We start from the raw sequence: 18,355 nt of genomic DNA on the forward strand, positions 1-18,355 counted from the left end.
AAATCTGATGTCATGTAACACATGCTTCCATGTAATAAAATATATCAGTATGCGAAGAGTTTATTGTATCCCTAATATGAATAAATTCAATTTGTGTATTTTCTCAACTAAATAGAATTAAAATTCAATCTGCGTCTAGGTTTCTTTCATAAATCGAATTAAAAATCAGTTTTCATTCTGTTTCCCATTCAGCTGTATAATTATAGTATCATTAGAATGAATAAAGTATAAAGAAACACGTCATCAAATTACTAATTTTAAACTGATATACATAGTGCATTAACCTGGGTCATAGATGTATAGGGTTATAGTTCAGTTTAAACTGACTCGTCTTTTTTCCTATCTCTTAGCCTAGTTTTAGGAGAATATGGACCATGACCAAGCCGCTTTCTCGAACCCATGGCGATGCACTTAGCGAATATGGGCCACAGACTTTCTCGAGACCATGGCGATGCACATACATTTTACGATCGTCGAGTTGTTTTATGAATTTCTACCCTTCTATTGTAAAATTGATTTACAATGTACTTGAAAAGGATATTATCATTTTTAGCAAATACGCAGGTCAGAAATATTATAATATACAGGGGAAATATGTCGAAAGCTAAGAAAACGTCTGTATATATTACGTGTACTAAATTTCAAAGCTAAAATAAACGCTATTTTTAATGAACAGATTATATTTTACACAATTCTGGAACGCCCAGTTATATATAGATACTCGCCTGTCGTTGAGTAAATGAAAATAGCCTACTTAAGAGCGAAAATAAAAGTTTAGATAGCATTAACAATTTATTTAAAATGAGAAAATGCTCTTCCCCTGTCTTTCACAACAAAATTTAACGATCTTTATATTCATTCTTAGGCTATCCTGTATTTCACAGTAAGTCGTGTCAGAATACGTTTATCCCTCAAACACTGACAAACATTTGCAAGTTTACATCACTAATATATTCGGTTATTAAAGATACATTTGTATAAAAAGCCGATTTATATTGGGTATATAAAGTGTTTCCTTTTTACGTATATTGAACTCTGAATTACTCTCGTCACCGACCGAATTACCGTTGTGTTGTTGTTGTTGTCTTTTTAAAAATATTAATACCTCGTTCAATGACTAAAGCTTGAATCATGTGTGAAAAAAACAACAATAACGGGTCTATGATATATATATATACTTCGTTTTTGGCACAAACTACCGACAAGTTTTCAGCCATTTTATTTTCAAAGTACAGTAATAACTCATTACAGATCTATAAATAAATTAGAAGCTGACAATTTAATGATAAATACAAACAACAATATCCTGAACCTATTTTTAGAACAAAAATTAAATATATACATTATTTATTTCTTGTTTCTTTTCTTTTTGCTGAGCGTGGGAGAGACCACTTAGCTAGCTTTTAGATGAAATCTCATATAGACGTTTTTTGTAGTAAAAGAAACTTTGAAAAGAATATCGAGTGAATAGTAAAATAAAAAGCGCTGGATGTTAGATATGAATATTTAACATGTGGGGAGTGTGCTTTCGTTTAAAATAATATATATATTTTTATACTTTTGTTGAACAATGTAAAGTCCTTCACGGAAACGGTCTAAGACGGTCTAATAAATTCACATAACTAGGATATAGAGATACGGTCCCTTAACAAAAAGAAGCATGAAAGATATTAACGAATTTGTTGTTAAGCACATGCTTAGCCTTAGATATCAGACTCTTAAACATATGTTACAGAATAATATAACCATAATAATAAAAATAAAATTAATGAAATATAAAAATTACAAACACAAAACTCAAAACGATGTTATTGAAAAAAGAAAAGAAACAACATTAACAACAACCGGACCTCTCTACAGCGTCCAATAACGGAAAACATTCCACAAAAACACAGAAACAATAACAGCAACAACAACAGCAAAAACCTATGAAACAGACCTAACAACGTAATACATTGAGAGAATTCAGTTAAGAATTTGAGGTGAAATAAGTTAACCCAGTTTTCCTCTTTGTTTTTCTTATTACCTACTTTTGCAATCACTCATATATAATACATTCATTTTCTTTCGTCGTAATTTCATTTACCGAAATATGATTTACATCTGCTAATTATGTTAACCAACATACTACGATGAAAATAAATAATGATATATGCCATGTCCAATAATGTCATTTATCAGGTACGACAACTCTTGTCATTAGTTTTCGATGTCAGCTTATAATAGCAAATTACAGTTTAATTACGACACTATGACACCATGAGGTATTTATCGAGTATATATTTGTAAAAAATATAGAACTATCTCTATTGGGAGACATAAATATGAAAGCGCATTAAGAATCAATTTTTCAATTCAATATTAAAATATAACTTTAAGCTATTGTAAGTCAAGGAGAAAACTAATTAATAACATGACAGTTTACCCTATCCCGCAAAACATATGAACATATTGAAATATGGCATACGTTTTAAACATACATTAATCTTCAGGAACGATTTAATTGTGATAGGTTTATGTCTAAATATATATACTTTTATTCAAATTAGATGCAGTGATCATTAATACATTACATTCATTTCTTTTAAGAGAAAATCAATGAAATCTTCTTACGAATACAAAAATCGCTGTCGTCTCTATTAAATTAAAGATAATTAAAGTGTCCAAAATAACGACCAATATGAAAGGTGCCTAAGATATAGATATTAAATATTTCTATACTGTCTTTTGAAATTTGACTTTGAATACAGTCTTCGCACCCTCAAAGTTTGAAATAAATAAGAGATTGAAAAAGGAGCGTAGGTTTTGCGATCGTTAAGTCAACTGGTATGAATTCAGATTGAATTTCTAATTGATCGTTCCATTTATGTATACATCAATGTAGCAATCATTCGATTATCGATATATTTGATTCATAAATGATTTTTATGTCAGTTGGGCGAGAAGGAAACTCTTCGACGCGATAGAAAAGTAAAGCGCGGTAGAAAAAAGCAAACTTTTCTTTACTGTAAGAATGTAAATGTTAGAATGAACCAATTAAACCGATAAGATCTAAAATAAAACACCTTTTTTCCACTAAAACATAAAATGTATATTTCGAAAGAACTATAATATTTTCTTTTTTGAACTTCTATATTCTGTTTAGATATTTTCCAACCCTGCAACCTATTTAACGGGAAATACAAAATTTGGCAGAATTAATATGTTTGCTTTTTAAACGTGCGATTAAGTCTTTGCATGAGATTAATCTTCAACATACAATTCGGGAAATACGTCTTACAAATACACATTTCCATGCTGTGAAACATTTTAAAGTAATATTCAGGGATATAACTGCACGGTTTTCACGCGCATCTAACGTAGAAAAAAATGGTTGATGAACACCTGTTTATCGTGCAAATAAATCAACAATATAAAGATTCATTCACTGCACAACAATGCATAGAACATATAGACAATAAATTGAAACAATGAAATATGAAACAATGAAATATGAAGAAGATCCTATGTAGAATGAAACAAGGCCTTTTGTAAAGTGGGACAAGACATTGCGTCCTTTGCACGTGTTTCTTTACTAAGTATTTCTGTTTTATTTCATACAACTTTTACGATATATGCATGACATTAAGGATATGTGCGAATAAGCCACTGTCCCCAGATCCCCAGGGGTAGTGTGGAGGTCAACAAGGGAAATGAGCATGGCAAAGACAAAAGGCAAGGGAAATCGTCCGCTCCCGCTCTGTTGAGCAACTACAGTGGTAATGAGTTGGCGCCAAGATCACAACGATGTACCCACCTTGTAGTGAGGAGGTGGGGGCATTTGATGATTTTTAGCATTTAAGTCTCAGAAAGACATGCCTTAATCGGGGTTTGATAATTAAAATGTCCCGCTATTCCCCGTTGCATTCAAGTAGACATATGTGTCCTGCTCTTGGTTGGCCAGTGGCGGCAATACTTAACTAAGTAATGCTGTTGTTTCGCAAGGATAATAGATTCGAAGTACTCATATTCTTTAAATGGCTTCTACCAGACGTAAACTTAATAGACGATGAGCAAAAAAACCCCACTAATAAACTTTCATGAAGCACAGCGCTTTCGAGCACTTAAATTTTACTGCTACAGCAATTTTTAGGTCCGAAAAACGTTACAATACATGTGTGATATTATACAATTTAATGTGTCAGCAAGCTCGGAACAGCTGTGTTAATGTGATTTACTTTAAATAAATCACGGCAAGACTTTAGTTCGTAATATCATTTTAATGACCGAGATGGTTTGTTTTAAAAGGCATTAACTATGACTGGCAGATGTCGCCTTCTTACATTTACCTGTTTTTGCAAACACATGTAAATGTCACATATTATTCATTGGAGTGGGTGAAATGTAATTTCTGTAATATATGCTTCAATTAAGTAGTTGTAATAGAAATACGTCTTAACAATAACATTGTATTGTTGAAAATGAAATAAAAATAAATTTTGTTGGAGCTCGTGATTTCATGATGATGATTATGATGATGATGATGATGATATTTATATAACGAGATAATTCACTTTAACAACATTATTATCAATCGTTCTCATAACAAAAGCAAACTACTTTGAAAACATATACATCCAATCAAATTGCAGAACATAGTATGATTTAGGCAGTCACTTATCTTACACCGTTGTGTGACAGCAACCTGAGTATAGTGGTAAAAATGGTTTACAGACGTAACAGACTTGACTTGATTTGAAACAATCCTCTGCAGTCTTAAATGCACGTGATACATGTGATACAGAGTCTTCTGAAGTATTTAATGTATGTGATAACACGGAAGTTTATAATGTACACGTTAATTCAGAATTTTATGAACACGGTAATGCAGACCTTATGCACATTAAAATGTTTGTTAAATAAACAAAGGTTTGCTATGCTTCTCTGTAAATGGAATCAACATATTCTTAAGACTTTTTAGCTAAGTGGAAACTATCCTGGTCCCCAGATATATATAACGGTAAACCTTGATATATTCGATTAGTCACGCGTTGATTCTATAACAGCGACATTCCAGGCAATACAAATTTGTTCAGACAAATCAGAGGGTTAAAAACTCTACAATATTTTACCAGTGTAACTGTCCCAGACATTTTGGGAATACACAGATATAGAACGCAGCTGTAAACGCAGACATGCCGTCAGTCAGACCTACATGCAAATGTCACGTGCAATTAGACAACGATGAAGTTAGTGAAATGTGCAACAGGAAAACATTTACAAAGTGACAAACCTCGTATATTTTTATTCTTACTTTACACACGTTGTTGTTAGTTATAAGCAGGCAATTCGCATAGAACAAAAACAGCTAGAACAATTTGAATGAGTGTTTCCAATAAAAAGATAATAAAACCCTAGCGTAGTTAATCATTTTTAATTTTTATCATTCAAAACTAATATATTATTTCATAATTCAACATTAATGATTATTATTGACACAAGGCTAGCAACAAAGCCAAGACAAGAGAATGCAAATATCTTCATTAACTCCCAAGATTCAAGGTAATACGACATAGGGATATATACTATATCCATATATTATATGGCAAAACGAACTTCCGGTAGCGATACAGCATAAGGACATACTATATCTAGATATAATATGTCAAAACGAACTTCCTTAGCAGAACAACTTAAAGGATATATTATATCCAGATATAATATGACAAAACAAACTTCCGGTAACACTTTGCAAGGGGTAAATAGTGTTTCGATTGAGCGTGAGGAGTTAATAATGATGCAAGAAACATAACAAGCTTTGTCCTTTATAACATATTGTATTTAATGTATCATTTTTTATTGTTATAATACATGTAACCGGCTTTTTAGTTCAATTGTGAAAGGTCTTTCAGTCTATTGATAGACACTTTATTATTGAGCTGAACTTTTAAAATGTTATTGAATCTGTCACATGACCACCCTCGTGTGTCTACATCATTGCTTTATTAACAAATAATGTGCAAATGTCAAAACATTATAACTTATCGATTACAAAATAAAAGACATTTAAAAATTTCAAGATTTTCTCAATTCAAAATAGTTAATATCATAAGCTGTGTACATGTATATAATAAATATAATATCACGTTTTTTCGTTGGTCGGTTTCATTTGTGAAATTCTCAATTTCAAATTATACCATTGTGAGTAATTTTGGCACAGACTGTCTTACGCGATATGTGTCTTTGCCTTTATTTTATCAGTTAAACAAAATTACAAAAGAAATAGTAACTATGTATAACTTTATTTATTAATAAATGATGACATTCTTTGAAAAAAATCAAACTTTTGAATTTCTTTCGCTTCGAGTGGTGGGTGTATTTCGCAAGGGAAAAAAATTGTGATTCTGTCACGTGGTCTCAGATAATAAGCTATTGCATTTCAGCACTCTTATAAGTTAATGACTTATATAATTTAGATAATGTCTGCCTGTTATCAGATTGTAATTGCTGGTCGGAATTTCATTTCATGAATTACATCTTTATTCTCAAAATGTCAGTTGATCGAAATCACATCGAGGAATGTTTGAAATTAAATTCCATGCGCGACATGCCTGTGTCATGTAGTCGGCATTCACATCAAAACCCCCGACACTTGTTGCCATGCCAGAAAGAGCCGTCAGTTAACATTCTTTCGTAATTGAAAACTGACTTTTATACCATGTGATACTGACATAGATCCTTCTATCCTGTGTCATGATATAGATAAAACGTACGCACGTTTGACACTGTTACACCGCGTCTTTTACCGGTGATGACTCAGTGCCGCACCATTACCGGATTTAGAACTGCAGTGAGAGTAAATGTCAAATAAATAGAATCCCGTCGTTCTTGAAACAAGCATGTTTGCCAATGGCATACATTGACGGAACCAGATTGAGCAAAACATAAAACTTAGCATGCGAATTCCTTGCTATTTTGTCTCAAACGATCGTTATATGAGAAGAAAAAAATCGCTAACTCTAAAAAATGTTTACGTTTAGTCGTTTGACACATACACTTTAGTAGAGAACTTATTGACCTCGAGTACTTTTTGGCAGATAATGTTAACACCATATTAAGTATATACAAGCATATATAAGCTTACCATATACAAACACATAAAAGCTTAGCATATAAAAGCATATGATTATAAGCTTAGCATGTACAAGCATACATAAGCTTAGCATATACAAGCATATGCAAGCTTAGCATATACAAGCATACATAAACTTAGCATATACAAGCATAAATAAGCCAATCATATACATGGCATATATAAGCTTAGCATATACAAAATTATGATAATCCTCAGTTGATATTTACAATTTAAGATTAAAGTCTTTCATAGATAGCAATTTTTATTATTTGGATATTGTTAAGTCAGTCAGACACCAGAACAAACAAACAACTGCGCGTATTGTTTTAAGCACACCTGGTCGTTCAAGTAGATGATGTTCAGGGCAATAATAAATAAATAAATACTCGAAAGAACAAGACACTAAATTTCATTTTCACAACTCATAAATGTGTAGCAGGAGAATACACCCCTTTTTGCTTTTCCTGGTATTATTGGAAGACGTAGCTCACTTGGATATTTATGTAACAATGTCTATATTTCCTTAAATATTGACAATCTTGTTACAATTACTAACCATGTTAAGCAGGTGAAGGAAACATTAAGGTTGTTACAGGATCTTAACGTAGCTTAATGAATAACAGTTACTACATATGTACCTAACTCATTTGTATGAAAAACAAATGCAAAGGTATTACTCTCCTATTAATGTTTCAATAAATTTTGGCAGTTATACAAACTGTAAAAATGACCGATATAAACTGCTTGGCCGGAAAAGTCAATAGGTCAGACCGAATTTTTCTAAATATATACATTATACCTCGTGTTTATATCGCTCGTGCTCTAAAATTACACGTGTGTGTAACAAACTTTTACTTAAGTCGGCTGTCAATACTACAAATGTATATTTTATTAAGTAATACTTTTAGCAATTATATTTTAATGTTATATACATTCCTAATAGTCTAGTGCTGCGATGTTATCAAGTGCTTCAGACATACTTTCCTATACAATATTTAGCAAGTATTTGACAGTTTTGTTAACTTAGTAACATGAATTAACATGTCCTTAACTTTAACTAAGGTTCATACAGAATTTATTTTAGTTCGACGATGTAGGAAGTTTTACGCTATAGAATACTATCGAATACAGTCCTAGAAACAACCATTTTTGAGTAAAAAATAGAAAATTTCTTTCTCAAGGAAACAACGGTTTGTCCTTGATCGGATCTGTAGCTAGCGTTTCTTAGTCTGGCTCGTTAACCAATTGGCCATGCCGTCATAGTTTAGTAACCATTCACCTATTTACTTCAACAGGGAGACCAGGGACCATGTCACATGCTTCTAATACTTTTGACACTTAGAATCCCCGGATGTTGGGAAGTGCTGTTTTTCTGACTTATACAATCATTGGGACCTACATGTACGAGTAGGGGACAGCATTTGATCCTTAGAAATAAGGCGATAACTGCCGCACGCGACACTTTAAAAGAAATATCATTAGATACCACGTGCTATTGAAAAACTGTTTAAATATACGCCCATAGTTGATTTTTTATTTCTATTTGTTTGCTTCAGCCTCATTCCTCATTGAAGATATACTGGGCAATGGAATCTTTTTTTAAAAAAATGTATAGGATATACATGCTTGTCTTGTCTAATTCAACAGAAAGAACTTCATAGCTAAATATCTCATTTTTGTGAAATACAGAATTAAATATCAAATTATTATGACAAATCGATACAAAGGTATAATGCAAGAAAAACATGTCTCATTTGATCCTGTAATATTACATACAGAAGTTTAAGTGGACATGCTACAAAATGACGTTTTGTATTACTAGTGAAAGTAACAAAGGAGGAATCTACAAAAATATTAGTAAAATAAATGTTTCTCATGGGTTGTCACTTTTCGGTATATTTCGCCCCTTTCCGTATCTTGGAACGATTATTTATCATAAAGGAAGACACACTGTAAAGGAGAATAAGAAGAAAGAAAAATAAAAGGATGAATTTTGAGGAAGAAGAAGAAGAAAAAGAAAAAAGAAGTAGAAGAAAAAGATGAAGGAGAAGATATGAATAGCAACGCAATTTGCAGATATTTTTATGTACATCACATTTATTCTTTCATATGGGTGGTCTTGCATCAATGCAGCAGTTTTTGTGAGAAGTTTATCTACTTAGGTTATACTATGTTTTTATTCACTAATTTGAATCAATAAATAATGTAATATAAGCATATTTCAATGTAAGATAACTGACAAGCTTCTTAAAAGTTTATTACCGCTCAGTGAAAAAGATCCCAGATGATTGATTTAATATGCTTGGCTGTACAGCATGTTTGTTCAATACATTAAAGTTAAACGGTTGCATGCTTTAATGCTTAATCAAACCAGTTAAAGGTATCTATTAAACACAGTTTATGAGAGGGAAAAGCAAACATTTTTTAAACGCTTAAAGCATGTAAAGATAGGACGATGCGGGCACATTTTCATTTTTATAGTATTTTATTAATAATCTTTAAGCATTTCTTTTAGCTTGTATGATCGTGCAATAAACATTCTATCATGGTCGCATTAAACAGATAATCATTGTAGCAAGACGAGCGTAAGAAATAAAACCGGTGTACTTTATGTGCTAGGAATTGCTCGTAAAATGTATTTAAATTGGCTATATTTCATCAAGTTATCAACAGAGGTAAACATGAAAGAAAAGGGGTATTAAGCCGAGGTGCTGGCGTTAAATATACGGTGATAATTACCTCTTACTTTTTTCTGTTAACTTCCTACTTCTAACAGAGAAATAAAACCAGAAGGTGAAAAGAATAGGTACAAAGTTGAACAAAGTTCGACAAGAGTTTGAAAAGTATGACTGTGGTTTCTTTTCAATTACCTTTGTTGAAGTACATTTTAAATGCCGAACTTCCACTGGACACGTGCATACCGTGCATGAGTTAAGCGACTGAAGCTTCTACAATCCAAGTGATAAAAACTTCAATTTTATAATATTGATTATTCGTCAATTCTAGTGACACGTGCATAGATTAATAACACAGTAAACACATCTTCACGTAACAAAGACAAAAAAACTGGTTTCTTTACAAAAAGTGAGAACAAAAAGTTATAGTAACTCATGCTCCGGAATAAAATTAAATCGGGACTTATGCAATTGTTGATATAAAATAAAGTAGGAACATTATTGAATGCAAAACGAATAAGCATAAAAGAAAAAAAAAGAAGAGGACATTAAACCTAACTAATTTATATATTGTAGAAATTTACTGTAAGGTAACACTTAAAGCTTTGAAATAAACATTTAATGCTCAACGGACCAAAAAAATTGTAGATATCACTTTTTTTCCCGAAACACCTTTGTTTTCTTTACAATTTGCTGCAATAGTTTTTGCAAGATTTATAAAAATGTAACTGTGAAACTATGTCTTTATCCTACAATGAATTATTACCATGGGAAACTTTATTTTCTTATTCTACAGGTAAAATGATTCCTTATCAATTGTTTGCATGATAAGCAGAGAAATATGCCCAAATTACTAGCACTGTTTTTCGCAAAATGAACAGAAATATATTGCAAGCAAAGCACCTATTATCCTTATCATTCTGAATTTTTTATTTTTGCCAACGTCTGTTTCTTCCATTATACTATACCTTAGAGATTATCCAAATCCGTTAATCTTAATTCACGAACTTTCAATGATCTTATAGAAGTAAATGTATGTTTTATATACCCCACGTGATATGATACATACGTGAAACATTTATTATTTCATTTCTTAGTTATGTATAATCACGTTACAACGTTTAAACCAGACCCCGTTAAAAGACCTACGACAAATTAAAAACTTCCTTTGTAAAGTCGTGCAAGAATAAAATATCAAATGTTGTCTAAAATTCATATATGATAAGTGTCTTAATACTGAATAGGAATTGTTTTTGTCTGAACAGTACATGAATCCCAGAGTAGGAAATGTTTATCTGAATTTGTACTTGAATTGTTTTGTCTGAACAGTACATGAATCCCAAAATAGGAAATGCTTATCTGAATTTTTACTTTAATAGGAATTGTTTTGTCTGAGTGGTACCTGAATTGGAAATGTTTTTTTTCGGAACGGGCACCTGAAAAAGTATGTCAAAATTAAGGCACAACTCCGAAAACAGTTCTAGTAATCTTTGTTTCTGTACAAAGTCTTATTTGACGTCTCAACTTAGGAAATAGATATCAATTCTGAGTGCATTGTTGTAGAATAATGCACGGTTTGAGTTCAAATGCGTAGTAATATAATCACAAAGGCCGATAGGCCTGAGTGATTAATTACAAAGCAATTGAACGAAATTATTAAAAAATAAATGTAAAATTAACTCGTTTGCGATATTAAATAGCGTACTTGATTTGATTGTTTTGCACGTGCTGTTTGGCGCTACATTGTGACGTCACGTAAACAACACTTTAAACGTCTGTACAGCGTTAACGACTGAATTAAAGATATTGGTGTTCGGATTAATTTTCTTAGTTAGACCATTTTCTTTCATTCTAGATAGTTTTCGCAACAAAATTCGACAAAAATTGTTTTAATTTATCAGATTTTTTTAACAAAATGGCGCCTTCAATGTGAAAATACACAGGGAGATAATAAGAACGGCGAGTGCATTGTTGTAGAATAATGCACGCTTCCGGCCTTCTTTGTCTATATAGAAAAAAATCCGATAGTGTTAGAATAATGTATTTGACAATTAACTAAATGATTAAGTATTATTAAACCTACACAGAAGAGGCCCAAGGGTGATTTTCCAGCTTTACTGGTGGAAGAAGACCTTAATTGCCCCTCTGTGCATTGTTTCAGGCACCAACGAACACCTTAGCAGAACCACCGACATTCTGTAAGCTAGCTGGATAGCTTTCTCAGATGAAAAAATCCAAGTTTCAAGGTGGGATTCGTACCTACAGCGGTGAGGGGCAAGTGGTTTGAAGTCAACGACATTAACCACTCTACAATTAAGTATTAGAAAGCTGTTTGACTGAACTATCATAGACAATACAAATTGAAAATGTGCATAGGACTAAATCATGCGGATGCAAAGTCTGGTTAAAACTGGAAAGAAAATGATTCTCAAGGACAAACCTTTACTTTAAATGATATAAATTTCAGTAACAACATCTGGTGAGAAAACTTGACGCTAGACAATTAAGTTACATTAATGAATTAGATTTTCGTTAAGTGCACTTATGCATACTACAAATTAAATACTGTATTCATTATAAATATTTAATAACCGCCACGATGGGCATTGCGTCTGGTACAACTTCAAATTAAAAAAAAAAATTAAAAAGGCAAAAACAGAGTTCAAAAATGTTCCAGTAAATGACATGGAATGAACGGCAGTCACACTCAGAATTTTACATGAAACAATTTAATTAAATGATGTAAAATGAAATGCAAACGCAGAATTTGACCTGAAAATGAACAAAATGAATTTTATCAAGTGAATAGTGTGGCGGCGTGTCCGAAAGGTTAACGCATCGTAATAGTAGTCCAAGGACAGCTGACTACGTGGGTGAGGACCCCGTCTTGGGCAAGCCGTTGTTTCCTTTAGACTGACTGCTTAGTACTAGTCGAATTCAGGAACGGATTCGACAGTGTTTAAATAAGCTTATAGCTACAACCACAATCGAACTTAAATAATTCTGTATAAACAAAGTAAAAAAAGTGGTTACAGAATATAAAATGGGCATGATTCAACATATTATCAAATTAAAGTAAAAAGCTATCACAGATTTTTTATATAAAAATATACAAATGAATGACGTGATTTGAAAAGCGATAACAAGATATTGAAATGCAGCAAAGTACATTAGCAAAATCAGATTGCGCTCAGCATGAAAACATACTATATCTATATATCAAAATTTATCTAGAGTTCTCAGTAAAAAAGAACATCTAAATTTAACCTTGTCATGTTTATTGCAGCCTGTGCCGTCAGTTATAAGAGTATTTTAGATTACACAGATGACGTTTTCTATTCTAAGATTACAAATAAATGAAAGAAAAGTCAGAAGAACTAGATGTACAAAATAGAAATCCTGCTTTATAATTCATGAAATTAGCTTCGTTTAAGCGCGGCCTTGACCATTCCTATTCTTTTTTTAGAAAACGAACACAAATTACTACGTTCATTTCCTGTATAAAAATTGTTTTGGGATTCATGGGAATGTTGAGCTTGATCTATGAACATGCACATTATGTTACATCAAAATAGAGAAAATAATAATCCCTAAAGAAAGAACAAAACGCAAAATTGATAATGTTGCAGGCTGTTCATGGACGGTACTGTAAAGTGCAAACTACCGTCTACACCCCCCCCCCCAGCACTGGCTTAAGCAGAATTCAACATTTAATCATGGTAATGCTGAAATTTTGAATTTAGAAACAACCGCAACACTGTTCATGTTCTTTCAACTTAACCGTCAAGTTAAGGCGCTTAATAGCAGTTTAAAAGAACTACTGATTTCTGGTTAAATAGCTAATCGCTTGAAAAGGGAGGCTAAAGGAATTGTTTAGCCATTCTTTAATAACATTCGCGCTACACAAATATAGGAAAATTCACATCCCTGAAAAATGCTTTAATTAGCACAATTTAGATTTATTTTGAGTCAGTTGAAAACAAACACATACCTGATCAGCATGAAACTATCTCAGTATCCATTTATTCCTCTTGAAAATTTATAAAACAAATTATCAATAGTTTTTCTAAGATCCATAATTATTCTGAATGCAGAAAAAGCTATATATCTGTGTAGATAGTAAGTGTTTTACCTCTAGGTTACGGTAATAGTAAAGTATATTTTCCGCGTTAGCAAGAAATCTCTCTCGGAGCGCTCACAGATAATGGTATAAGAAAGAAAACAAACAGCAAATAACCGACAATCAACTTACCCTTGTCAGAAAATGTAATACACAATAGAAAACATTTCCATAACACAAGGTAACAGGAAATCTAAGAGTATGTTTTTCTCTGATTGTAACAAACAGTTATACAAACATATATATACAGGTTACATAACTGTACATAAATATACATTTTATTTATTCATAGGTTAAAACGGCCAATATAGTAATAAACGTTAAGTATGACTTATCATTTATGCATGGATTTCGCACGTTCACTTACGTTTTTATTGTTTTTCGTTAATATTTAATTAACTTTAGTTAGTGTTACTGTTTTAGCATAGGTATTGCAAAGAAAAAACTTATTCCACAAAGTAATGCGATTTTATTTTAGTAACAAGTGGTGATGTCTGCAATCGTACGAAGAATTCCATTTTATATTTAAAATCAAAGTTATTCACCAGTCTAGTAAGTCATACAACTTACCCCTTACCCCTTATAATAGACCTAATAGATTTCAAATAATTTCGTTTTTTTTTCATTCTCGTCATATCTTTGACGGCTATTTGGACGACATCTTGGATTTCTTGATTATCCGATAATTTGGGTTGAAACGAAATGTTTCATATTTTGCCAACCCTTTATATAAAAGTAACTGTTTCCACACGTATACTACTTAACCCTCAAACATCAGCATAATTTACTGGTTCATTTCCAACACTATAAATAAGGGGACACTGTAAAATTAAGTTATAATGTCATAAAATAAGTTATTATTTGCAGTTTATAAAATGCGAAATGTAAAAGTAATGGAGAGTATCTATGTATCTATTTTCGAGTTTTTGTAAAATTAGACGTTGACTGCTCTTTTTAAATATTCATCTATTTTCTAAGTGTTGTTCGAAAAAAACATGTTTAGTTATAAAATCAATTTATACTGCGTTTCTATTTCAAAGTAAATTTGTTTTCTTGTATATTGCCAGACTCATTTTTTTATCACAGTATTTAGTTGTAGATTAATTCAGACAAAGGAAGAAAATCTTTGACAAAAAGTCTGTTAAATAATAAATGTGTTTGAACCGTCGTCTATTCTCGCGAAATTTTGCTTAGAATTTTGCGCATGTTTTATTTTACGTGGGAGTAATTTGACATTTGCTCACTAAAGGACAAACACAAGAACAGTAACAGACTGATGATTCTTTCGTTTGTTCCTGGTTCCCGAATAATTGACAAACAATTGTTTATACGTATGTTTTCATGATTGTTTCGTTTTTGGTCTGTCTTTGAACTTAATTTAGCTTTATGTTTTTTGGACACAATTATGTCCACAAAGTTTAATCATTACATGTTACATGGCAAACAGTCCATTTAATCTGTCAAAATATTTTTCACGAATATATAATACAGCCAAAATTTTTTATATAAAGAAAATGGATAATTTGACATAAGCAGTACTTATATATTTTATAAAACGTCATGATTATCCAAATCGTTACAAAATTAATATGCATTGTATCTTAGTCTGGGGACATTTCTGTTGAAAATGTGTGAGAGTTAAATCGTACACATGCATATACATGCACAGTGCGTTGACTGGAGTGCAGGTATTAGTTACCTGCACTCCAGAGCATGCCTATTGATTGGCTCATTTTTGCTGGAGTTTACTTATTGTGACGGCAGAGAAAAGGAAATCGACAGATTTATCATATTCAGGTGCTTGTTCATTGGTTACTTTTTTCTGGGGTTTCATATTGTGACAACAGGAAGCGTGTTTTTATATTTGACTATGATACAGAAGAGAAAAAAACCATCAAAACACTCGGCAATCTGATAGCCCCTGTTTCGATGCTCTTTCTATTACGTATAGTGAATTAAAAAAACAGCGTAAATAAAATACGCGTATAACAATTTGATGATATTGCTGTAATCATTATTTTGTGTTACAGGAGCATGTGTGCGAACGTCCTTGGTATTTTGTTATGTTTGTGTCGAAGTCTATTTTGTGGCTTATACCGACATCAGTCACAGAAGAATCAACAGACTAGCTCATGAATATTAATGAGCAAATATTCTACTATTAACAACAAGGTCCAACAATTTTTATGATCCAGACCGTTTTACAGAAATAATATAACGTACCTAAGTATAATTAGCTAGGGGTATTAACTTAAGATTGGTATTGATTTACTCTCACACATGTTAATTAGATTTTCACCGTGTTTTATGGTACAATAATGATAACATTTGCGGAAACAATTGGTAGATTATTACTCGCATATCTATCCGTAACAAGTGACCGAGACAAAATAAAGACAGACTATATCTTATATGCATGATATTCAAATATAACCCGAGTTTCAACATTTCCGGTGTATTGTCATAGATGACATTAGCATCGAGCCTTGTTTGTACCTTTCGGCTGGCTCGCATTGCAGAATCAATGTGATGCCACAATATCTGGAGAAAGCCCAACACAAAAATGAGTGATCTTATAGAGATTTTACTATTTTAACCTTCAAATTAGAGCAGGGCTTTTACTCGGAGGTTACATAATCTAGAGTCACCGTGGTTGATGGCGAAAACGGCGAGGTTAAAGTACAAAGTAATGGTGTAAAATGACCAACACAACAAACTTATGCAGGACTTCCTTCTGTACATTTCATGATTTTAAGCAATGTAAATGTCATACGGTATAATTATAAAACAAAGTGCCACAGGAGACCTCAATCTATCGGAGTATATAATGATTAATTACTTAAGCGTATTTGATCTTTATCAGAAAATACAAGATTTAAGCCCCGGTTCAAAAAATTCCCAATTCACTTCTAATGTCATTAGCGTACAATACTCCATAACTCAGATGAATAGGATTAAAAGTTTGGCTAAATTGAGCTAATTTTGAGCATGTGATCTTTTAATCCACAAGAAATTATTTTATTAATAAGTAATCAGATATAAGTCGGCTTAATTTCTGTTTTCGTGTAAAACCATAATAGAGGATTGTCAAGTACAAAAAATACAAACTCATTGTCTAGATAAAGAAAAGAAATATACAAAACATGTAATTCAGGTGTGTAAAAGTTAATAAGTCTAGGAATTTTATTCTTTTGCAAAAACAAGTATTTATTTGATAAGTATATTAAAAAGTGCATTCGGTTCGTTACGTATAATCTCGTTTAAAAATAACAAAACGTAATATAATAAACATCGAATGTTAACAATTCTAGTATTTATATAATATTCATAACATTGATAATAATAAAAAATAACAGTTAAAAAATCACCAGGCAAAAATAAGAATAAGATTAATACAAATACTGATGATAATAATGATGACGGTGATAATGACGTCGACACTTATGATAATGATGACGGTGATAATGACGTCGACACTTATGATAATGATGACGGTGATAATGACGTCGACACTTATGATAATGATGACGGTGATAATGACGTCGACACTTATGATAATGATGACGGTGAAAATTACTTCGACACTTATGATAATGATGACGATTTTGATGATGTCGGCGCTTATGATAATGATAACGATGACGGTGTGTGTGATGATGATGATGATGATAAAAATAAAATAATAATAATAATAACAATAATAATAATAATAATAATAATAATAATAATAATAATAATAATAATAATAATAATGATAATAATAATAATAATAATAATCTAATTATGATAATAAAATGGATCAGAAATACCATTCCTGTTTTGAAAGCCATTCTGTTTTTCATTGCTTTCGGAGGAATTGTGTAATCAATTTGTGTCTAACACTTTTACATGATAAATAGCATTAGACAGCGGTAGATAATCTGCAACAAAAGTCTGTTTTATTATTCATGTGTTGTAATTGAACTACTGTCTACCATAGCAAGATATAATTTTTGTTGGGAACGTGGCGCACGTTGTACCGTGCATTAATATGTGGCGACATTCATGTAATATACCCATAATTGATAGTGCATTTTGATGTATGATTAAAGAAAAACAACTTTACATTTGCTGCTTTCTAAACACTGAAATCATAACGTCTCGTGAAACGTGGTGTGAGGAATGAAACAAATAAAACAAAGCGTCTAGACAATTTGATCACATCTCAGATCAGTGTCAAAATAACGTACGAATTCGTTTCATATTCTTAAGATTGAATTTAAATTATGTGACGAAATTAGATTTACAACATGAAATATTAATGCAAACTCGAAAATACACCAATATCCAGTATACAATCTACTAAATCTAGTAGTTTAGGATGAAATAGATTTTGAATTCCGAGGAATTTAGCCAAAAAAAGTATCGCCTAAATCACGACAGACAAATTGGAATAAAGTTATCTTG

General features: G+C 31.7%; 1 protein-coding gene across 5 annotated transcripts in view; it reads right to left on the bottom strand.

Moving 5' to 3' along the window:
• LOC132746986 (histamine H2 receptor-like) overlaps window positions 1-18,355 on the bottom strand; it is a 176,295-nt gene that overhangs the window by 13,430 nt on the left and 144,510 nt on the right. The window contains exon 1 of one of the 5 annotated variants that reach the window (XM_060736312.1): window positions 13,781-13,986. The exons of the other annotated variants lie outside the window; for them this stretch is intronic. The gene's annotated coding sequence lies outside the window, so the exon portion shown is untranslated. Of the gene's footprint in view, window positions 1-13,780; window positions 13,987-18,355 lie in introns of those variants that run through there. 5 annotated transcript variants of the gene reach the window in all.

The sequence above is a fragment of the Ruditapes philippinarum genome, unplaced genomic scaffold, assembly GCF_026571515.1.
Source record: "Ruditapes philippinarum isolate M1 unplaced genomic scaffold, ASM2657151v2 ctg404_1_1_1_1, whole genome shotgun sequence".
NCBI classification, from domain to species: Eukaryota; Metazoa; Mollusca; class Bivalvia; order Venerida; family Veneridae; genus Ruditapes; species Ruditapes philippinarum.